Source organism: Ischnura elegans, chromosome 4 (genome assembly GCF_921293095.1).
Source record: "Ischnura elegans chromosome 4, ioIscEleg1.1, whole genome shotgun sequence".
In the NCBI taxonomy this organism is placed as follows: Eukaryota; Metazoa; Arthropoda; class Insecta; order Odonata; family Coenagrionidae; genus Ischnura; species Ischnura elegans.
In genome coordinates, this window is record NC_060249.1 from 59,820,037 (window position 1) to 59,842,894 (window position 22,858).

The window sequence follows — 22,858 nt, forward strand, 5'->3', positions numbered from 1 at the left end:
TTTTAAAATGGTTTGTGTGAGCTCTTCTCCCTTAATATCCATTGTGACGTAAATTCTTGAATCGAAGTGATCAGCAGACGAAATTTTGCTGCCCTGTTTTAACTGGGTATTTAAATTCCTTGGAACGCCGATTTGGAAATATGTGGCTATTAGGGCGTAATGCCTTTGGTTTAAACATGGTTAAAAAGCTAATGTTTAGAATATAACTTTACCCAATCAAACGTTATGATGCATCAATTCATTATGAATAACGAACAACAACTGAAAACGTACTAACGAATACGTATTGTACGCTTTAAAATTGTTTAGGTTGACGGTTAAATGACGAGAATCTTCGTCATCCGTCCGGAACGTTCGGGAAAAAAATGACGAAAATTCTCTCCACCCGTACGCAACATGTTAATAGAGTGTAGGGCTGGTTCGGGTACTCTACATTAAGTAGGGCCCATTTAGTTCCAAAAATGGCCATATGTAGGGCTTGATGTGGCGTATGTAGGGCGAGATCGGTTTATGTAAGGGCTGGTTACCTATCCAGGGTCGGTTGGCCCTACAGAGTCGACTAAGTATACGGGCCTCAGAGATCGAGCGTTAGGATGTCGTGTGGAGATTTCACAACCACGCAACCAGCACGTGCGTGTTAGTGTGTGTGCTCTAACAGATTTTTGTCTTCGATAATCCAACCGCCACGTCGCCTGACTCGAGTCAAAAGTAAACGCAACGACCGGGCGCGGATGGAAGCGTGACACCGTCGACGTCTGGAAAAATAAAATCTCCGAAGCCTTTCACTCCATTGTGTTCTCCCTCGATGCGACTGACTCGGGAGTTGCGGTTCCGTCTGGTTGCTGGTGGAAGGGCGGCAGAGGTGCGGCTGGCGTACAAGAAGGCTTGATTTGCCCCGGGCCTTTCCGAGGGTGCGTCAGTTGGATTATGTAGGCCAACTCTTGTATGTGTGCCCGGGAAACGTTAGAGGTTCTGATCGGGAAGTCCTCTCTCATGTCCTCTGTAAAGAAACATAGGCACATCTCAGAGGAAATACCATTACTCTACGGTAAATACCTTGGTAGCCAAGCTTCTCTTTTTTCACTACTTTGATCTCGGTGGTTGCCATTCATCAAGCATTAAAAGGGTCACCATTGTTTTTTTTGCCAGCATAAGTCATTCTATTGAATTATAATACTACAAAATGGCATTTTCTTCAAGAAGTTCAGGCCTTTTTTAATCTTGAATTAAAAATAAATAGATACCAAGATAATTAGAGTCGAGTTTGGTGCTCCATAAGGCATAATTAGATTTTGCTTTCGGACCTACATTATGGGGTCAAAAGGTCAAAATTGTAATATCTAGTTAACATTCAACAAAGTATACAACCTTTTTTGAAGTGTGTGCTAAATTTCAGGAACTAAAACAAGAAGCGTCGATTATACAAGGGAAATGTTTGAAGATATATCACTCAGACAAAAATAATAAGAATAAACTCTTTGGTTAAGCATGATAAATACTGTTATCCAATAAGTGGACTTCTACTTTTAACAATACAGTAAGATCATTTAAAAGGTCATAAGTCCTGGTTATTATTTTTTTCGTAAACATTAATTTGGACCAGACCACCTGAATTTAATAAAAATTGGACCGCAAAGGTTTAAAACTTATTTTTTTTGCACGGTAACCACGAGTGAAGACTAATTGTGTCAACTTTACTTCAAACTTTTACTTTGAAAAAAAAAACACTCTTGAATTGGACTTGATGTAGGAAAAATGTTGCCTTCATCACAAAATATCTCACCTCGCAGCACCGAATTATAGTGGAAAATATTCCCTTAGAGGTGACAGAACGCCTCTCCGGCGCATTCCGGCCGAACATTCTACACAAATATACATATTTTCAACGCTTTTTATTTGCGGAAAGACTGTTCCCAAGTATGAAAAGTACATAGGTACAAGTTGTACTTTTGGTGAGAATAAATTTAGTTTTTTAGTATGCTCTGTGTGGTTTATTGAATAAGGGATACAATGCGATTCCTACGATTTTTGAATCTAACTTCTTTCGGAAGACTCCTCATTCTTTGGGAAATAGTACAGTTCCTCGATGGAAAGTCCTTTCTCAAGCCTTCTGAGCAGACACATGAACGCAAGGGAGTGGTGGGGTTGAAATGTAATTTCCTTCCATCTCGGATTCGAAAAAGAAATGACTCACTGGCGACGAGCGTCGCAGAGGTCAGGAAGGGGTCACTTCCTCTTAACTCCGCCCTAGTGGGCGATTTCTTCTTCTCGTTGAGTTTCTCGAAATGGCAATTAAGTTAGTTGAAGTGTCGCCCTCCTTTTCTCTTTTTGGGGAGTACTAGAAAAAAATAGTGGTTAATATTTTAAATTAGGTACTCAGTGTATATCATCATCATCATCATCACTGATCAACAATCTTAGGATTGGTTTGACGCAGCTCTCCACTCAGTTCTCCTATCAGCCAATCTTTTCACAAATATGTATTTCTTCTCTTTCACATCTTTCTTTATCTGTTCCTTTTCCGTTCTTGCCATCCTCTTATCCCTCGACGATTGTATTCATCACGCTATCATGTCTCAAGATGTGGCTTACAAGGTTGTCCCGTCTTCTTATTTAAGTCTTCATGAGACTTCTCTCCTTCTCTTCTTAGGACATCCTCATTACTAACTCGGTCGATCCATTTGATTTTCATCATTCTTCTGTAGCACCACATTTCGAAGGCCTCTATCCTAGCTTTCTCCGCTGCGGTCATTGTCCATGCCTCACTTCCGTATAGTAGCGTACTCCAAATGTAAGTTCTTATAAATTGTTTCTTTACTTCCATATTTTAAGTTTCCCGCTGTAAGCAGGTCTCTATTTTGGTGGAATGCTCTCTTCGCCTGGGCTATTCTGCTGATAATTTCTTTCTTACTTCTCCCGTCACTATAGGCGGATTTAAGGGGCGTGCACGGGGGCGCGTTACACCGCAGACGCTTAAAAATTGACAAGCTTTTTTATACGGTTATCATTACGTTCGTTTTGCTTAGTGTATTGCAGAGCCTCAATCACTTAATTTAATATTTGCCGGCCTCGGTGGCGGCGGGGTAACGTTCTCGCCTGCCAAACAAGAGGTGCGCAAACACGAGGAAGGTTCGAGTCCCGCCTGGGTAGGTACCCTGTCCAGGGCATGGTTGTTCGTGTGCGTTTAATTATTAAATTTGTTGAATACTCCGATGTAAAATGGCCAACACGAGCTGAATTCGGTGGTTTGGAATTAAAAAAAATAAATAAATAACTTTCCTATAAAAATAAAGAGAATATATTTTACAGTTATTGTTGTATTTTGTTTTTAATCTCAAATATATGAGACAACCTGTCAGACCCTTCTGCCCCCCCCCCAAAAAAACCGTTCTTAGGTATATAGATCAAAATTTTCATGAAGGCAGTGTTTCTACTTCAATATACTTGTAGAATAAACCACGAGAAATCAGAATAATCGGAAAGTTTTGAAGAGACAAAAGAAACATAAGAGCCATTGGCTGTGTGCGATGTTTAGGTACTGAATCACGTAACATCAATCGCTTGCCTTTGCAAATCGTTTTCGCAAAGTTACCATTCCACATAACTTGAGCCTTCTATACCCCTGATACGACGATCGTTTGATAGGTCCGTGACTTTTTGAATTTCATGCGTAGTAACTAGAAATTATAACATAACCCCCTGCTGCCATATAATAGTAAAAGAAACTGTGAAATTTTGAGTTAGTTCCGTCGTATAGTTTGTGTTTGATAGTCATTGAAAGCAGACAACTCAGTGAATGTTTATGTTATGGAAAAAAAGTAAATTTCGTGTGCTAATTAAAAATTTTTTTGCTAAAACAATTATAGTCGAAACCGAAATAAAACTTGATATACCTTAGAAACATAGCGGCATCAATTTCAATGTTGAAGAAGTGGTTCACTGAATTCCAAACCAAAATTATCACACTACTCTCACAGTTTTCATTATAGATTTCGCTTGTATTTTTTACGTCCCTCGGTGCTGTAGCGCAATGATAAAAAAATCATCATTATCCCCCACTGCAAAATGCGCACCGAAACGCGCAGACGCGGCGTACTTGTCATGATTTTATTTACTTCTTCGCTTCGACTAACTCTCCATAAACCTATCAAAAAATGCCTGGGCTCCGCTCCGATGCGTCCGTGTGTCTATCGATATTGCTTGGGAAAAAGTCTTCACTCTAATTGGTTATCCTTTTTCCCAAAGAAGATCAAAATATCACCCAGGAAGCCACGTCAATATGTGTGTGGCGGGGGTATTAGGACACCAGCCTTTAACAAAAGCATAAATAATAAAGTAAAGTAAGAATACCATGCAGTGTGTCCCGCCTAGCATTCATTAAAATCTTCTGCTGTTCGAGGAAAAAACGAATTATTGCACTAAATACTTGCAATTGTTCACAATAATAAAATTTATTCCGACCTAGGTTTCGATTTTACTGCATCATCTGTGAAAAATTCCAAGTATTTATTTCTATATGGAAATAGTCCACTCCATCACATTTGAATATTCGGATGTTATTTGAAAAACAAATTCTCATACCTATCCTATTGGAAAAATATCTCTCCTAATTTATTGTTCATATCGGTTCTGGCAATATAGTGCGGTTCTAAGATCATGTTCTCCGCGTCTGTCTCAATAGCTATAGCAATCAAAGCCTAGCGCGCAGCCTCCGAGTCTCTAGCGGAGTCCACGCGTTGAGGGCAGGAGCTTTTCAAAGAAGGGGCGTCAAAAGTGAATATTCTCGGAGAAAAAAATTTGAACGACTCGATTTGTCGAGGACAGAGCTTTCATACCAGAGTAACAGAAATATTTTAAGAAGATTCTTGTAAATATGAGTAGGGATATGGGAGAGAAGAGAAACTTCATGCAAACCTTTACAAGAAGACGGAACAACCTAATCGGCTATATCTTAGGACATACAGACGATCGTCGAGGAAAGTGGAAGACGAGAAAGGAAAAGAAAGACATCGAATAAAATACATGGAACAGGTAAAGAAGGGTGTGAAAGAGAAGAAATAAGTAGGTGTGAAAAGATTTCTTGATAGGAGAATTGAATGGAGAGCTGCGTCAAACCAATCTTAGGATTGTTTGCCAGCATGGGCGTACACAGCGAGGGGCAGGAGGGGGCAGCTGACCCCCCTGCCTACAAGCAAAAATCGCAAATGCCTTTAAGGAAAAAAATATTTTGTCAAGCAAATAATTTTAAAAACTAATAAAGGGCTCTTTCAGTTTCCTTAAAATGTCGATTTCAATCACCTTTTTCATGCTTAAATCTTACCTACAACTTGAGCAACTATGCCTTGCCCCTCCCCCCCAGTTTTGATCCTTGGTACGCCCTTTGCTCGTATGCAGGGCCAGATCAAATTGGGCCCCGGCCCTAATTATTGGTACGCCCTTGTTTGCCAGTGATAATGGTGATGACATGGCATGTCCTAATCATGCATTATACGTTAAGGCATTCTTGTCTCTTTGGTCAGCATCTCTCTTTGGTGACTTGATCTACGATTTTTAGCCGTGTACTATAATTTTTTCTGTCTCTTAGACGATCTTTTCACTGTCTTCATGTCATAAGTACAAATGAGGAATTATATGAGAGAAGAATAGCCAATAAGAGAATTGAATGGTGGAGCTGGGTCGATCCAGTCTCGGGATTGTTGACCAGTGATGATGAAGATTTTTCAAGTGGATTTTCCCCGTCCTTGGGCTCCACATTCGCACACGTCCCCTATCGCTAGATGGAGCTTGTTTAGAAGACGCGACGGTGGCAGGCTTTTCCTCTGCGCGACCGTTTCCAGCCTGCCGTTTCCATGACGACGTGCCTCGGGCAGTCGCGTCGTCGCTGTTTACGCGCGTGCAGTTTACGCCACCCGGAGAGGAGGAGAGAGTGTTTTGGAGCGTGGGCGCCAGATGGCCTCGAGAATAATGACCTGCCACCCCGGGCAGGGAGGGAACAAGGCAGATTCTAATGACCTAGCTTTTATCTCTACGAAAATCTTTGCCCTGGGCGAGTTTGGAAAGATATTGAGGTAATCCCCCCTTTCTCTTGCCTCAATTCATGTCCATTTATTTGATAGAGCCAATTTATTTGCGGGCTACCTGGAAATTTATCATTTATATTCACAGTCCGACCTTCTCCTGTACTTATTCTTATTTAGAGATGTACCAAATCCTTAAGAACATCAGCTTTAGTGAAGTTTTCCACCGAGCTAAATTTCAATAATCTGCCGACGATTCAAGCAGAGGCTCGCAACTCAATAAAAGGCAATATTACCATTGAGTAGCGAATATTTTCTTCTAATGTCGGCAAATTTTTTTTTATTCTACACGGTGGAAATCCCGAAAAGATTTTACTAATATTTTTCGTCTAATTAAAGTGTTAGATTTTCTTAATTTATATTTTTTTATAATTTTTTATTTATAATTTGAAGTTTATCAAAGGTTAATGTTACGAATGAAAGATTTCTTAAAATAAAATTTGTGGTTTCTTAAATATACTCAGAGTTATTTTATCGAAAATTTTTGCTTGACTCAACGTGTCAAAACTTTGACACCATTCAGTTTTTCAAAAATTTTCTTTCATTAGCAATAAGGTTCTCTTTTTCAAGGGAATATTAGGGAATGGAGAAAGAGACCATGATTAAAGAAGTGCCATCATACAATGTAGAGCATGGAATATATAGATGATACTTTTTATGGGATAATATTTGCAGAATCTGCTAAGCACAGTACATGTCATTTTTCCTCATATTTATGAAGGCATGTTGTAAGAAAATAATATAGGTTTCCGCTCGCTTACTGTTTCATTTCTTGAATAATACGAGGAGACTTTATTTGTTGGTGAAAAAATCACTCTGGCACACTTATCAGCCGGAGGAATTGTGTGGTATCTCACTACTTTATGGCGCAGTTAGGTATTGGAAAGGGAAAATAGAACGTAAATGGGTATTTATTATGATGCAGCTGATTTCAAATCCTCCCGTGTGGTTGTCAGTTTCCTTCAGATAATGGACCACTCCATCTGGAGAAAGTTCTGTTTGCGCCATCGTCTAATGGTCGTGTTATTGCCCACCTGTGCAAACGGGAGTGAAAATATCAAGGGGACTGCATGGAGGAGGCCCAATTTCATTGAATGGAAGGCTGATTTCTGTTGCCACTTCGGTCGCATTTAAATCGGTTTACACTGATGTACGCGGCGCGGTGATGAGTGCAATGCGATCCACTTTTTTCCTATATTTTGTATTATAATGTTTTTAATTGCGAGGAATAGCATTGAAGAGTTAGTAATTTGACAAATAACATCATCATGAATGTCAATTTCGGTTGTAAACCATATTTATACCTCACTTCCTCATGAAACTCGGATCGATTTGTTCGTCAGCGACACGAGTGGCGACTTTTGTAAACCCATTTAAATGCGCGGTGGGCGACAACACATTGTGAGGCCGACTTGAGGATCCTCCATTGTAATATTCGTGGAAAATATAATCGCGTATCGAGCTTTTGACGCGTTAAATGCTGGTGGTTGCAGATTATGCAGTACTCTGACCCCCCAAAACCCTGAATCTCCCGGATTTACATATATCCCATTATTTTAGTATTATGCAGGGTGATTCAGGAGGAATCTGCAATGCTTCAAGGGGAGGGGAGGCAATTTTAAGCATTTTTGGTCCATAAACATGGGGTCGTAACACCGTAGTTACTGAGCTATGGCAACGCAAACGCTTCGCAACTTCTAGGAAACGCAAACATTTTTTGGGATGCATTTTGCAGTTAACATGAGAACGGTTTTTATGGGGTATCCAGCCATTTCGACATTTTATTTGATGCTCTGTATTTTAAAGACATTAAATAATTAAGGCTGGACGAAAATGTGGGATTAGAAATTGTCGGAAACAATTTGTCTTTGGAATGAATTAAACTAGAGGTTTCAGCGAGCATCAACAATACGATTGTGCATTTTCACTTAATTTGAGATAAAGTGTCTCAGAAAATTATAATTGCACGTTTTCGTCTAACCTGAATTATTTAATGTGCTTAAAAAATCAAAGTTTTAAATAAAATATCGAAGAGGGTGGATGCCCAAGAAAAACCGTTTTCATGGTAACGTATCACAGCGATTAAATTCAATGGAGTATCACTTGACATTCTGTTTTCTTCTCAATCCTATTTTACATCCACTTCAAGATGGCGCTCCTCTTAACAATTCATTATTCATCTTTTATCACCATAAGAGCGTCTCAAACAAAGAAATAAAATAAATCAAAATAAAAACAAGCATGCTCACAAATAAAAAAAAAACAAACAACAAATGAACTTAAAAACAGAAAATAAACTAACATATACAAAAGTGATATTGATCATAAAGACACATGCATCAATGGTAACTGCTAAGTTCATCCAAAAATGTCTGCGTTGTCATAGCTTAGTAGCTTGGGAGCTGCGATCCCACGTTTATAGGACAAAAAATGCGTAAAATTATCTCCACTCCTCCTGAAGTATGGCAGATTCCTTCGGGTATACTCTGTATTCCACTGTTTAACCGTCATCCCTCAACATGTGAGCACCTTCGTCGTACTAAGTTGCGAAATCAGTGAGAATGCGTGCTGTGTTATATGGGATAAGTTCATCGCCTACGAGAGTATAAAAATGAATCCTTTATTGGCTGGAAAATATGAGAACCGATTAATTCATTCAGCATCCAGCGAGGCTGTTTAGATGGTGAGGGAACGATAAGGACCCGAAGAAAGCGAAACGTGACAGGATCATTTTTGGTAGCGCTTACCGCTTAGCTTGGGTTTATCGAATTTAGGTCAAGGTGCAATTGCATTAATTTATATTTCGGACTGTTGTTAATGGCTTCAAGCCATCCCCCAATCAGGAAACTTTCAGAACTGAGGTTGGTCTAAGCGTGATACTCGAGTTTACATATTAAGAGGACGCGCCACTCTTTCTCCACTGGTCGTATTTTGCCTTTGCGGGTACGAATTACTCGCTAAAAACTTGTAATACATCCTTTAAAAATTCATTGAAGTCACAATCGTGGTTCTGCAATGTTTGCCAATACGGCCGGACCCGCAAGGGAGGCCCCCGCGCCCCCCATCTGTATCCGCCACTGGCTCACTGTACTTATATTCCTGAGTAGCCGTTACTTAGCGCCGTTTCCATACCGAACCGAACCGAAGACCGATAGTCGAAAGATATATCCTAATCGTAGACGTGGTAAACAGCTTCGGTGTAGTTTCCATATTAAGTCTCGATTATTTTGTGCTATTAGTTTATTTCATATTAACCGATTTTATTATTTTTCGTCATTTTCAAAATAATTTATTGTTTATCCAATTTGTGAGTTGTTGTTGTTACTAAATTTAATCTTTAAAATGTTTTTTATCGTGTTAAGAGACTTTATAAACAAAAATTTTTGTCGCAGTATATGTCATTAGTCATAAAAGTATCTGTCGACTGCATTATTTTCCGTTCATAATGAATTTTATGCTCAATAAAAATTATTGCATTTCTCATTTATGGTGAGATAGAAAAACTCTGAATTGAGGCAACGGGTTTATCCCCAATTTATTTGAAATGGTAGTTTTTGACGATGGACAGAGATTGTGTGTGCTCTCGTCTGATTATCAGTGACTCTAAGGGCCGTATTCTCAATCGACCCAACATATCCGTTCCTTCTTGTCAAGAGACCCTTGCATGCGTTTCTATATCGACTTTTTATAAGAGGTGGGGGGTGATTCCGTTGCTAAGTTCACTGAGATGACGTAGGTCATGACGTAGATTATGGCGCAGCGCCAATTTTTACGCTGGTTGCGTAATGGGACCTCAGAATGAAACTGACCAAAGATGTCCTATAATTTTCGGATGGATTGATAGGGCAATTGCTTGGAGTAAATAAGAGGAATAAATTATCGGTGTCCACTGCCAGGTTGTGTCGGTACATTATTTATCGCTACAACTACTCTCATATTGAGCCAAAAGTAAAACCATATTATATTTGATAGTCTTTTAATTACTTCAAAAGCTGTCTACACAAGATAGTGACAAGTACGGGGTAAATATGATCATTGACGTATGAACTTAAGTTGCATCATCAAGTTTCGTCATTCGCTTTTACTTTCCGTAAATAAGTTTATTATTTTGCAAATAGCGGCATGAAAAAAGTTATCTATGGTAATACGTAAACGAGATATTGGTTTTTAAAAAGAACACCAAGTGCCAAACGTGAATAATATAATATATATATATATTCGCTAAACAAGGTGCACGTATACCAATTTATTTACTTTGTCCAATTTTATTACTTATTTCACTTGATGGGTATGATGTAGTTATATTATTACCTTTCTGCTGTGTTTCTATGCATTTTAAAATGGTTTATGTAAGCTCATATCCCTTAATATGCATTATAAATTATATTCTCTAATCGAATTGATTAGCAGACGAAATTTTGGCCGGGAAACCGCCAGCGTCTCTGCGTGGATACCCTCGAGCAGTCGCATTTATCATCTATCTTTTATTGAGTTGGGGATGGTTTGGACTGGGTTCCGAATTAGGATATCACAAGATTTCTCTCCCCTTCGGGCAATGAGGTTTCTCGCCTCGCCCCAAGGCTCATTTGAAGACTCTCACTCACGGCCGGAGTATAAGGAGAGTTTCATCTTCGTGAGGCTACTTCTGTTTATTCGATTGTGCCTTTCCCTACGAGTGTTTAGAGCTTCAGTGAACATTTACTTAACGAAACGCGCGTGACTTTTGAAAAAAAAAATAAAAGCGAAAGAAAAGGACTATTTTCACCTCAGTTAAAGCCCAAAGGTAGGCAGGCATATTTTTTGAAAGACGTTGTTAACGTGAGAAGGAAGAAATTATAACCTACGGAAATATTGTTGCGCTCACTCTCTCTTCCACTGTTTTTCAGCTTAGCGTTGCATAGAACCCTTTCAGTCCTAGAGTTTGTGTGCCGTTGTCATTTGCGCATCTTTGATGTTTTTTCCATCATATTGGGTGATCCACAGAGAAGTGGTAACAGTGGAACCATCTCCTTTCGAGAAATAATGCCCTAAATACTTTTCTATTCCAAGGTGTAGTATAACCGCCCTTTTAATTGGAATAGATTGCATAGGATATTTTACTTTTTCTTGTTATTGGATTATTCTTTCAACTTGACCGATTTGATACTTTTTATATGATTAAGCCCATGATGGGTCTAGCATATAATTTTCCTTTCTAGAAATGGGAATAAGGATAGGAAATAATAGATAATTTCGTGAATAGTGGTCAATTTTGACCACTACGCTAAAATGAAATACGTAATTAATACAAGTCACGACGATATTGAGAAAAAGAACAATCGGGGGTAAAGAAAATTTGCATGTAATAGTACTTTGACGGCCTCATTGAACCTATTATACAAATAAAGAAATTTGTCACCATGCTTATCATGAGTTGTTATAATATCTGTCTACTGTATTATTTTCCGTTCTTAATGAATTTTATGCTTAATATAAATTCATAAATTTTTCATTTTGTGTTAAGGTTAAAAATATGTTGGCGTCTTTATTTCAAGTTATCTCAATTTCTTATTGCATTTTGGCCAGTTTAATTTTGTCACAACAATTGTTATTTAATTGTTCTTTCATTAATATAACTTCGCAATGAGGAAATCAAAAGAATCGAAGATAACTTTGGGCAGCACTATTTAGAATAGATTCTTTTAAGAGTGGCTCTATCTTGATCATCTCTTGTAGGCTTCAGATAATTTCGGAACTACGCGCAAAGGTTTTTTTCGGAAGATGTACATATTATCCATTTATAAATAAATATTCGTCCAAAGGTCTTAATTCTGTAATCTATATTTGATATTCATTGTTCTCTTTGGATTTTTAGGTGTCTATTAAATCGGCGTTATCCTCTAATGAGGACGGCTACCTAGTGATTATTTTGAGGCATTGATATTTTTTTCGGAAAAGGGAGAAATTTTCAGTGAAATGAGTTGTCAAATCCCGTGTATGTAGCTGGAGAGTTCAATCGCTAAGTTTCTCTAAACCTTTCCCAAAATACTCACGATGCGTCGAGCATATTATTTTCCATTCGATAAACGGAGATGGAAACTAACGCGTACCTTTGAGACTTGTGCTCAATTTGTACCAATAGATTATTAAAAATGCTTACTTGAAGCAAATCACGAAGATCTTTAGAAAAAGAAAAATTTGAAAATGGGAAAATTCGCATGTAATGGCACTTTGAGGGCCTCATTGAACCAGTCCGACTTATGAAAATTTATCCCTTCACTGCATTTTGTATCTTATATGATACACTACACCAAGTGCGTGTTATTTCTGAAGGGAAAAATTCTTCCTCTCTAACGCATTGTGTATCAGATATGATACATTCCGCCGCTTCACTATGTGGTTCTCGAAGCAGTCAGTGGGTGTTATAGGTGATCAGCTTCTCATTATGTTTAAGGAAGTCCGCTCTCCACATTACAACCTGAAGATTTTTCCAACTCATTTCTAGAGTAATTAGTATCAAGGGCGTACCTAGGATCATAACTAGGGGGGGCAAGCCATGGTCCAGAGAAGGGGGGCAAACCAAGTTGTGACATTAGTTTATGAGATTATTTCCTTGAAAAAATAGTTTTATTTTAGTTACATATCTTAAACTAATACATATCATTTTTCGTGGGTTTAAAGAAAATTTGTTGAATGCTTTCGTTTCAATTCAGTACTGATTTTGCTTAAAGACTTTTCCGATTTTTGCTTCTGGGGGAGGCAGCTGCCACCCCCTGCCCCTCGCTGGGTACGCCCATGATCAGTATTATTATGTTATAATTATAATAAAGTAATTAGTAAAGGTACGGGCGCCTATGAGAAGTTTTCAATGAGTATGTGTATCATATGTGATACATTTTCAATACGTTTACATTTAATGAAAAAAATATCTATAACCATTAAGTATCATATTTCTTACGTATTCAAATTTTACTCAAAGATAAAAATATAGCAGAAAATTTTAATAAAATGCAGTCATTGAAGAGTTTCTGAATATATTTTATAAGTGAATTGTTTTTGGGACGTATTTAGAAATTAATGCAGTTAAGGGTTAATGATGTTGATTACAATTAGTACTAATCATCAGTTCCTTTTTAGAAAGGGGAAGTCAGCCGTGTTGGCCATGGCGGTAATGGGACTGCAAGTAGAAAGGTATCTGAAATATAACGATCATGAGTTGGCTTGTTTCGTTGATTTGGAGAAAGTATTTGAGAGATTGAAGGAGGGAAAGTTAATGAACCTAACTAAGGAAATTGATGTGGATTTGATGAGTAGATGGTCTATTTATTAACTTTTGTGTGGCGCACCGTACAGCTTCAGTTAGTTTTGAATTCGGGCAATGGGAAATTCCCAATTTTAAGTTCTCACTCAAGTTTTATTATGCTTTTTATGATATTTTTACGTTGCAACTAAGAATGCTTGCGAGTCGAAAACCGGAAGAGGAATAGTAAATAGTTCATTTCATTGGAATTGCATTTTATGCCACTTTTTTTGGAATATGGTATAATTATACACACTATTTTCACTATGATTTATTTATTTCTGCGTCTACTTAACATGAGGATTATAAACTAAGCCTATTTGCTGGATCCGTTGGCCTCCTCACTTCGTAATTATGGTTGATCTGCAATTCGTTGCTAAATTCATGGGGAAAAACTCTTTGGAAGCAATGAGTTGATTGATATTGACTATCTTTAATAAGAAGTCCTCAAAAATAGCTGCCAAACTTATGTTCCCTATTTAAGAGGGGGTCACACTGAAGTAATATTCAAGAGGAAATTTATCTGAAACCATTTTATATTTTAGCAGTGGCTACATTGTTTTTGTTACTAATGATGAATAGCCTTTTGCGAGACCTAATATCCTCATATTTTGTGTATGACATACTTTTCCTTTCCGCTTTTCAAAAATTTTAAACTGATCCCTCTCATACACCTGTACGTTTACAAAGTACTTTTTTGTGAGAAGTGGAACATCATTACTGGCGTCAAATTGGCCGGGCAAGTGCTATTTTTGCAGGGTGTTAACAGAGGCCCAAATTGTCACTGTTCAGGAAAAGATTAATATACATGCCAAAATATGTAAAAGCCAAAAGTCTACAGCTTAATACCATCGGAGTTCAAAAGGGCGGTAAATCTTCATCTTTTTCTGAAAAATGTTGAAATTTTATATTTCTTATATTCTTCCTAGATTTGAATAAATACTTTTTAAATCAAATTTCATTATTACAATAAGGTATTTAGTCAAAGATATAATTTTTGTTAATATTGTTGTACTCATGTCTTTTATCCATTATTTGTAAACCAATGCGTGGAAGAATATTATATATTGATGGTAACCTTAACATAGGTCCGCCTTATAGGTTACCTTGAGCTCATTAAATTTTGAATATGCCTTTTTTTAGTAATAATTTCTGTATAGTAATAAACATTATGATCATTATTATTGTACTGTGATGAGAATGATGTGGCCTCAGTTCCTAGCACAAGGGGACTGCATAGAGTAGGCCCAATTACATCTCATAGAAGGCTGATTCCTGTTTCCACTTCGGTCGCATTTTAATCGGTTTTCCAAAATGTTCGCTGTGAAGTGATGAGTGCAATGCGATCCAATTTTTTCCAATATTTTGCAGTATAATGTTTTTAATTTCGAAGAATAGCATTAACGGGTTATGAATTTGATTGATCACATCATCATGTGTATAAATTTCGAAGAGCATCCCTCATTATGCCTTATTTCCCCGTGAAAAGCGGATCAATTTGTCCGTCAGCGACGCGAGTGGTGACTTTTGTAAACCCATTTAAATGCGCGGCAGGTAATAACGCTTTTAAAGTCCGACTTGAGGATCCTCTTTTGTGATATGCGTGCCTTGACCATTAGATTGCATTTGATATACTTTTAGAACAATTCGTATTAGATAACCATCCGTAAGGTAAAATCTTCTCTCCACTGGCGTAACTATAGGGGAGCGGGATAGATCCTCCCCAAAGCCTCAGGGAAATAAACAAAATATTTTAAACTATTGTCTAGTTTTACAATATAATTACAGAATTTACTCCAAGTGAAATTTTAAGTGCCAAAATGATGTAAAATGTATTTCCAGGGATGTAATTTTTCAAAATTTTTCCCGGACCCCCTGTTGCTCGGACCTCACCCCCAGACCCTCCCAACCCCCCAAAGCATGTTCCTATAGGGATTTCCGCATTTAATTGACAGTGTGGGCTCTTATGGAGAATCGTTTCCCATGTTAATCTCCATTATGCCGGGAGCGCGGTGTTGTTAGTAACAGCACGAAAATTAATGTTGCGCTGTACACTGATTAAAAATTGCATTCCTATGTAGAAAGAGAGGCAGCATTCATTGGTGCCATTAGTTTTCCGATAAAATTTATAAAAAAAGCTATCAAAACATTTCCTTAAATTTCTATTAGAAACGTGTATTTTTTTACTTTTTCTTCTTCTCGCAATTGTTGCCTGACTGTTGTCTGTATTGAATTTTTTGCTGCACAAAATTCTTCACACTATTTTCTCTTTGAAAGTCCTCACCAATTGTACAATTATTGAGTTAAAAATGTTTTTATGCCGACGTAAAACCTTTTAGGACAAGAAAATTTTGATTTTTGCAAGGTGAAAAGTAGTCGCTTACTAACTTACGTTTCTTACGTCGCGTCGTAGGTTCCTATATGCTGCGTAATTAATTGGAAGAAAACTACAAAGTTATTTTTGGCGAAAAAATCATTAACTTAAATCAATTCTGAAGGGGGTTACAACTGCTTCTCACACATGTTTGCTATTGGAACTGTCCCCCTGATTCCCGAACGCAGTTTCCGTCTTGTCGTATAAGCTCTGCAGAACCTCTTGACGTGGAATCGCTCCGAACGGAGGCTTGGTTAACATGTGGATGTCCATCTAAATTCAAGATGGCCGAAAGCGAAATATTATTTGAATATGTTAACAAAGGCGAATTTAAAGGCTCGAGGCGCATAGAAAAGTACAAATCAATTGGAAACCGTTATTATATTATTATTTGATGCGCAATTAGGCCCCGGGAATGATTTTGGTTTCATAACGTTTGTGTTAACATTTTTGGTGAACATCTTCATTTCGGTATTAATTGTTCTTTTACATTATTTGGTGACTAGAATATGTCTCAAAATGATAAAGTGGTTTGGTTTTGATGCCATCTAACTGTGGGCAATCATGTTTGAGGAATTTTTCAGTGTAAATGTTCGATGTGAACTTGGGGTAACATTTCTGATGAGCATTTTGCTTACGAGGCATTTATCTCTATTTTCATCAATGTGGGGTAAAAATTCAATAGTGAATAATAAAGAGGTAAACATTTCTTCTTATGTTACAACTAGAACGCTGATTTGATGTAAATTAAAGCAATGATTTTGGTTTCATAAAGTTTGGGTTAACATTTTTTGTGAACATCCTCATATCGGTATTTATTGGCATTTTACATCATTTAATGACTAGGATATGTCCTTGACGTGTATTCTCTTTATCTTATCGACGCTCATTTCTTAGTTCCCGCATTGTCCACCTAATGCATCCGCTGGAGCTCGCGAGCCTTTTTCTTCTTTATGACTCTCGAGCCCGAGAAAACTTGATCGGAGAAACCATATAAAAACGTGCATACATATATGACCAACTCTGTGGGGGGAAAGCGAAATTAAATGCCCTTAGGAGATGAGTTCCGCGCGCCCCCATACGTTTACGAGTAGAAATCTGAAGAAAAAGAAAATGACCTTACGTCTCTGACAGTTCATTGTGAGGCGTCTATAGTGCGGTGGCTTTTGAAAAAGAAAAGAAGTAAAAAAAAATGGTCGGTGGCATCGTGTGGTGGGTTACCGTGGGAAACTTCTTCAGCGAAGCCTCTTGTCTACTCTTTTTTTATTTCTTACTTTTTTTCATCCCTCCTTCTCTCCCTTCTTGTTCCCCTTCATCCTGAATCCTCTCCTTCCTTCGCTGTGAAGTGTCTCCAAGGCGTCCTCCGAATCGTCTGAATCTGTGCCGTTCATAAATATATGTATGAATCGTTCATTTGAATCATACACGGAAAAAAAATATTGGATTAAAACTATCAAACTGGTGTGATAGGGAGTAGTTTTGTAAGTATACTTAAATTTTGATGTAAATTATTAAGAACTTCATTTATTTTACCAAACACTCTTGATATATTTCATCAAGCATTTTGATACTCCATACTTAGGTCAATTGTACGAAAGATTGTAAAAATAACCGAATTAATTCAATACGATTCAGAGTTTGGTAACTATTATCGAAGTTATGAATAATTTTACGAAGGTGCTTGCTTGTTTGGTAAAAAATATCAAACTCTACATTGTTATGCAAATTTGGTTTGATAGAATTTATGAAGTGTTTCTTAATCTATCGAAAGGTCTGTTGTTCCTCTTTTGCTTATAGCAATACACATTTGCAGTTGAAAGATTCTTAAACAGGCCTTACATGAAAGATAGGTTGGTAGAAATTATTTTGTTCTCATTTTTTGTGATGGCGATAACGTTTTAATTTTGTTTACGTTCGTTTTTCTGTTTGTTTCTGCTTTAAATTGCAACGTTCTCCGTAAGCTGGTGAATCAAAGACAATAAATTGAATAGCGTATTATCAAGGGTATTAAAGATGTAAGGGAATGTTTGTGTATTTCGACACATTAAAACTTTTATTAAAGGTATTCCTGAGGTATAATCATTCGCGATCATGATTAATATCATGTGATAAAAGTCGTCAGACTAGACCCAATCCATGCTAAGGATATCACCCAGTACGTTAAAGTCATCTCTACATCGATATAAAAAGCCTGCAAATGAAGGTTTCTTGCGCATCTGCACTAGATATTGATAATGATTACCTACGTAAAGCAATCGTGTGCATAAAGTATTCCTCTTAAGCTTACAAATGGAAACTGTAGTCACACCTTATTCACATTTCAAAACAAATAATAGTATATTATAACTTTTGTGTGAGCTGTTATTACGGAAACCGATTTAGCCTAGTTGTTAGTCCGTTTCTACCATGCGGGGGTCCCACATTCAATACTTGGTTCAGTCGTATTTTATCTCCACTTTTTTTGTATTTCTTTTGCAGAAACTTACGCTATACCCTTAATTTTATGATTTTTAATCAGAGCAATGTTTTTCTGGGTGGAAAATCTTTCACATGTGCAAGCTACGTCGGTTTTATTATCCTTTTGATTTTTGTAGTTTTTATCGATCTGCAGTGGCCAGTTCGGTAGGAATTAAAAAACCAGTTTGATAGGACTTATCAAGTTTCCCGGATGTCAGACAATTACTTATACCACTTATTTTTTATCAAAGCGCGACCCGGGTTTCAATGAGTGATCATCATCTTCAGGCGCAAATTATAAATTAAAATATTATAAATTATTATTAAGTTATCAGTTATTATTTTATTAACTATCATAATTTGCGCCTGAATATGATGATAATTCTTTGAAACCTGGGTCGCGCTCTGATAAAAAATAAGTGTTATAAGTAATTGTCTGATATCCAGGAAACTTATAATGAAATACCACAAAGTAAAGCAAGAGTTAGTGAATTTTGTTCGTGAAGCAAGTACGGCTACTCAAGAATTTATCAAATTGGTTTCGTAATTGTTACTGAATTTTTCATGTGCCATATGAACCGAAAAGTTTGATAAATTTCATCAGAATTCGATAGTTCTTACTAAACTTTTTTCCGTGTAGTTTTGAATTCAATTTTTTTTCAAAATTAACGATTGACGCGGGTATAAGATATAATATCCAAGGAATTCCTCTCGGGTTATGTACCAGATTAATTCACTCGTAATGGGCGGCGTTGCGGAAAACGACTTGTCTTCCATTCTCAAGGAGTGGTACTGCCTGAATGCCCAATTTCGCGACGTGAAATTCAATACCAGAGTTTGAAATTGGACATTCAGGCATTAACACGCCTTGAGAATGAGTCGTTTTCCGAAGCGTCGGCCAATACGACTGAATTTACCTAATTCCTGGAATTAACCTGATAAGGCAAAGATAGGGGGGCGGGTCCCCCTCCATCCGCCCCCAAAGCATACGCCTAGTTACGCCGCTGCTTGCGATAATGATGTAGTAACAGTGGCGTAGCTAGGAAAATTCTTTGGGGGTGATGGAATAACCTTAAGGGGATTTGGGGGGGATGAGAGGGGTTAGTGGGGGCTACCCTCCCAGAAAACGGGGATTTCAGGAAAATGTTTGAAAAATAACATCCCTTAAATGCATTTTACATCATTTTGGCACTTAAAATTTAAGTTTCAGCAGATGCAGTTGGTATATATCAAATCCAGACAACTTTAATTAATTTTTTGATTTCTCGGAGGCTTTGGGGGGGGGGGATACAATCCTTCATCCCCCCCATAATTACGCCACTGTGTGGTAACATTGCAGTAGCCTTGAAAACTAGTTCTTAATAAATTTTATAATCGAGAAAAATTGCAAGTCTTTATTTCAATATCATGAAGAATGTTTTGCAGAATCGAATCGTCGTACAAGATCCGGATCACGTGGATCAAGTCATAAAAGTGAATCGAATCCCGACATTCTCTCCGCTGTCTCCGAGACTGCACCGCCCACCAAACACGTCTTCCCACTTCCTTCCTCCCGTCCTCCACAGACTGACTTCCAGCCGTAGATTGAGAGACACAAGGAAGGTGTCTGAAAGTTGACACCGCTTCGCTGGCACCTGTTGGGCGGCGACATCGGTCGTGTTGTTATCATTTTTTCCTCGCCTGGCTCCTATGCCAGAAACGCGTTCGCCTACAGGATGACCGACGTTATTTTTTTTTAAACATGACAGCCGAGTTTCTCACACCCTTAAAGCCTTCTAGGTTACTGTTCAGTCGCTATTTTGAGGGAACACGCTTTTGTGGGTAGGTTATTGAGTAGAACATGTGATTTCCTGCCGTGAATGGTGGTCAGATATTACCTAAGCTGAATGGAGCTGATGGGAAAAATGTGTGGCTGATCGACCTTTGCCGATGAAGTCTTCATGAAATTCTACACCGGCAGCAAGTCGTCTCACTTTCTGGTGACGTTTCGACGCGAAACTCGGGCATCATCCTCGATGTAGAATTTTAGTTTTTTTTCCCGTCGTATAGTTTGAAGGAAAAATTGTCGGGTTTCCCACCGGTGTGATTTCAGGCAATTGTTCACAGCGTTTCGAGAGATGAGGGCCGGTTTCATCAACCTATCTTTGATTGACGATCAGTTGATCGGCATCAATTCCCTGATTCGAAATTAAATCTCGCATCCGTTACACCAACATTTGATACTTGATCAAGAACCAACAATACCTGATCGGCAATCGCTTAACATTATTATTCTCATAGATTTATAAGTAATTTTCCTATTGGCTGTCTACAGTGGCGGATCCAGGATAGGGACAAGGGGGGGTGGGCTAAGACTACGATTCTATCTAGTGTAAATTGGAAACCCGAGGGGGAGGGGCTAAGGCCCCCCTAGCCCCTGGATCTACCATTGCATTGTAACACACCAAAAGCGTGTAACATAGGCCCTAAATTTGGAGCTAATTTTTATTTCAATTCGTTAAAGAAGGTAATTATGTAGGAAATATAAATAAATACTTTTATACGAAATGGTAACTCCCAAACACTTCCATTTTATCTAGTGTATTGTAACGTTTTTAAATATCCACTACTAACTTAACAAATAATTTCAGTACAATTCAAAAACAAGCTCTATATTTTGAAAATTGGGATTAAAAAACAACATCAAAAAGCCACCAAGACTATCACAATCCCATTTATATTATCCGTACTACCACTCACTGAACCACCGCCATGAACTACATCAGTGTGGGGGGTCTTGAGCTCTTCGTATCCCTTTCCTCCGATCTCTCTCTCTCTCTCGTAGACGCCTCCTTCTTCTCCGCGTCCTTTAATTCCTCCTGCCGATCCTGGGTTCTGCCGTCTTCCTTCCTCCGGTCGCACAATACACCACTCTTTAATTTTTCTCCCGATCCTTTCTATCACGTCTATCTCTTCCTTCTCTCCATACACGACTCCCTCTTTTTTCGTTCACAACAATCTCCCCGTCCCTCACTATCATTGTTAGTTTTAAATTATTTACAAACAACATGGTGGCTTGTTTACATTATGTTACAGCATGTTTCGATCCAATACTATATACTACCACCGAGAGAGACGACTCGTCGTGGGCTATAGCCCCCTAACCCCCCCTACATATCCGCCACTGACTGTCTACTGCGCTAAACAACGGAAATTGTTGAACGACGTGATAACCGCGAAATTCAAGTTTAAAAATCAAAATGTCTACAGCGTCTCGAGCCCATTGAGTCTGCCATCGTCTTCTGGGGTAGAATGTGGAGTCAAATTCTCATCGATATTTTATTTATTTTCATCATCCTCATTGCTTGTAGTAGCAGTCAAATATATTAAAAAAACTGAAAAAGTCTGAAGAAATCTGTAGTCATAAAGAGGACTTATAGACTTCAAATATTATTCGTACTCGGATTCTTTTGTGAGATATTTGAAGTTAATCATCTTAAACGTGACTATGTCTGCTTCTTCTGGAAAGTCCAAGCTAACGCTTAAAATGTAGTAAATTTTTCTCAACATTTACCTCCTTCCCGAATTTTTACATTAAAAAATAAATCTTAGTATTTTCCTTGGTGTAAAGTTTTCAAATTTGAGATGCCGGCAATGGTTTAAATTCTATATACCTACTCATAAATTTTCAAGGAGAACGCGTTAGGTTTATAAGAGTAATTCGGCATTCAAAAGTACAATCAGTCAACAATCTAGCGGGAGTGATTCATCCTGTCAAGCCTTCTCCGGTGCTCTTTGAATTAGTTACTATTGCCTTACTGTAGAAATTGTTGACGCTTTAAATTTTTCGATATCGTATCACTCGAATGTTCATATTGTCAAGAGTAAACACCTAGGTAGCCTCAGATAATTTGTCTAGATGAAAACTATAATTGGTTTTGGCTATATCACGATTTAATCACATATTTTGTGTTCCCCGTTTTATTTATAAACTAATTTATCACGCCTTTTAGTGCCACCTTGATCTTCGCCACAAGAAGAGAACGCGGGTCTATGGGCAGGTTTTCGAGTAAAATGTGAGATTCCCTGCGGTGTACGGCTGGCAGATATAAAGCTGAATGGAGTTGATGGGAAAGTTGAGGAATCGGAACGACCCTTGTGGCCTTAATTCTATCTCGATCCATAGTGACCGCTGTCAAAAGAGACTGCTTGTTAAATAAAATTCAGGTCCTATTAACCGAAAATATATCGTGGTTCTAGACCTTGAGTGATTTTCTCTATGGAACCTCAGTTTCCAACTCAACGTGATCCTTGTAAGGGATCTTGTGAAAGAAAAGTGGCACGAGGTATTGAAAATTTCTCGCATCTTTCTTTTTATATTGCATATTGTGGAGGCTAGTTAATATTATTTCCAGAGTAACTTGTTTTTATGTGCTTAATCTTCAAATTAACATCCTAGATGTATACCTGATGATTTCAGGCTTAACTGTGTAAGAACTTTCCGTTATGGAAAATTAAAAAATAAACTTTGTTATGTTCACTAATATATTGGAAAAAGCACGACCCAGGTTTCATAACATGGGTGCTTTTAAAATATTTTAGTGAACATAACAACGCTTATTTTTTCACTTCCTATCCTGATTGTCGTTTGCTGTATTATTTGCTGATATATATTACTTGGGAAACATTTAA